At 39.2% G+C, this 2716-nt stretch overlaps 1 pseudogene; it reads right to left on the reverse strand.

Moving 5' to 3' along the window:
* Window positions 1-640: 640 nt before the first annotated feature.
* LOC119536351 lies at window positions 641-1320 on the reverse strand (annotated as a pseudogene).
* Window positions 1321-2716: the final 1396 nt, after the last annotated feature.

Raw genomic sequence — 2716 nt, forward strand, 5'->3', positions numbered from 1 at the left:
AACATAGCCTCTTGTGGAACCACCAGATAGGCTACACCATTCTACTTCCCCACCAACAGTGAGTACATACATCTCATTCTCCAATTTCTCTCTTTGAAGTATTCTGGGGCCTGCAGGAGGGTGAAGTACACTCCTAGGGTGATTGTGATGAATAGGGCTTGGAGCATGTGCTTGCGATTTCCTTCTATTAGGCTGTGGTGAGCTCATGTGATTGATACTCCAGAGGCTAGGAGGATGGAAGTGTTTAGAAGGGGTACTTCGAGTGGGTTAAGTGGGTTAATTCCTGTAGGGGGTCAACATCCACCAAGCTCTGGTGTTGGTGCTAGGCTAGAGTGGTAAAAGGCTCAGAAAAATCCTAGGAAAAAGAAGACTTCTGATATGATAAATAGGATTATTCCATATTATAGTCCTTTTTGTACAGCTGTTGTGTGGTGTCCTTGGAATGTGCTCTCTCATACTACATCTCATCATCATTGGTACATTGTTAGGAAGTTGGTGGTTAGGCTGGTGATTAGTAGAGTTGTAGAGTTGAAGTGAAACCATATTACTAGACCCGAAGTTATTAGTAAGGCAGACAGGGCCCCTGTTAGGGGCCATGAACTAGGGTTAACTATGTGGTAAGCATGTGTTTGGTGGGTCATTAGGTGTTGTTGTGTAAGTAGAGACTAACTAGGAGTGTAAATACATAGGCCTGGATAAGTGCTACTGCAAATTTGAGAACTGTCAGTAAGATTAGAACGATGAAGGTGATGAGAGCTGTTGTAGGGCTGATGGATATTAGTGCTAGTGTGGCACTTTCAATTAGATGTATGAGAAGGTGTCCTGCAGTAATGTTTGCTGTAAGTTATACAGCCAGGGCTATAGGTTGAATAAACAGACTGATTGTTTCGAAGACCACTAGCATGGGGATAAGGGGAATTGGGGTGCCTCGTGGTAGGAAGTGGGCTAACAACATTTTGGTCTTGTGGCGGAAGCCCATAATCACTGCCCCAGCCCATAGTGGGATGGCTATTCCCAGGTTCATAGAGAGTTGAGTGGTAGGGGTAAATGAGTGGGGTAGAAGTCCTAGGAGATTTGTTGACCCAGTAAATATAGTAAGTGAAATTAGTATTAGGGATCAGGTCCGTCCCTTGGGGCTGTGAAAAATTATTATTTGTTTTAAGATTAGGTTGATCACCCATTGTTGGATCGAGATGAGTCGGTTTGCAATCAGATGGCTAGGTGATGGGAATAGTAGGGTCGGGAGTTTACAATGAGGATTACAATAGGAATTCCTATTACTGTGGGAGTGATGAAAGAGGTGAATAAATTTTCATTCATTTTGCTTCTCAAGGGGTTAAGTGTTTTGTTGTATTAAGTGTTTTGGGTGTTGGGGAGGCACCTGTTTATTTTTTCTCTGAAATTTTAAAGGGATATATTCAAATGTCATACAATCATCCACAGTATACAATTGTTTGCAGTATCATCATATAGTTGTGCATTCATCACCACAATTAACACTTACATATATTCATTACTCAGGGAAAGAAATGAAGAAAAGAATAGAAAGGATAAAAGGAAAAGTAAAAATTAGATAAAATATAGCCACAAGGAAAGAGGAAGAGGCCAAAAATTAAAAAGACAAAGTATAAAGAAAAAAATGGCAACTAAAAAGCCACGAAAGAAAAGGTAAAAATAAAATACCATAAAAAGTCAGACAACACTAATGCAGAGAATCCCATACCTCTCCCTTATATCCACCTCTTATAGGCATTTAGCTTTGGTGCATTGCTTTTGTTACTATAAAAGAAAGCATATTGCAATGCTACTGATAATTATGGACTGTAGTTTGCATTGATTATATTTTTCGCCTATACCATCCCATTTTATCACCTTGGAAAGTTGACATTCATTTGTTTTCCCTCATGAAAAACATTCGTACATTTTATCACAATCATTGACCCCTCTAGGTTTCGCTAAACCACACAGTCCCAGTCTTAATCTTCGCTCATTCTTTTTGGTGTCCTACATGCCCCTCACCTTTCTCTTTCAACTGTACTCACAGTCATCTTTGTTCAGTGCACTTACATCATTATGCTAACATCTCCCAAAATTGTGCTCCAAACACCTCTCTCCTGTCTTTTCCTATCTGTCTGTAGTGCTCCCTTTGGCATTTCCTCTAGAGCAGGTATCTTGTTCACAAACTCTCTCATTGTCTGTTTGTCTGAGAATATTTTAAACTCTCCCTCATTTTAAAGGACAGTTTCACTGGATATAAAATTCTTGATTGGTGGTTTTTCTTTTTCTCTTTTGATTCTGTGCTACAATATATATTTATTCTCTTTAAATATATTTATTGTCTTTAAATATACCATGCCACTGCCTTCTTGCCTCCATGGTTTCTACTAAGAATTCTGTACATAGTCTTATTGATCTTCCCTTACACGTGATGGATTATTTTTTCTCTTGCTGCTTCCAGAATTCTTTCTTTATCTTTGACATTTGATAATCTGATCAAGTGTCTTGGCATAAGTCTATTCAGATCTCTTCTGTTTGGAGTTTGCTGTGCTTCTTGGAACTGTAATTTTATGTCTTCATAAGAGATGGTAAATTTTCTGTGACTATTTCCTCCATTATTGCTTCTGCCCCTTTTCCTTTCTCTTCCCCTTCTGGGACACCCATGACACATGCATTCATGTGCTTCATGTTTTCACTCAGTTCCCTGAGATGTCACTCA

The sequence above is a fragment of the Choloepus didactylus genome, chromosome 6 (assembly GCF_015220235.1).
Source record: "Choloepus didactylus isolate mChoDid1 chromosome 6, mChoDid1.pri, whole genome shotgun sequence".
In the NCBI taxonomy this organism is placed as follows: domain Eukaryota; kingdom Metazoa; phylum Chordata; class Mammalia; order Pilosa; family Megalonychidae; genus Choloepus; species Choloepus didactylus.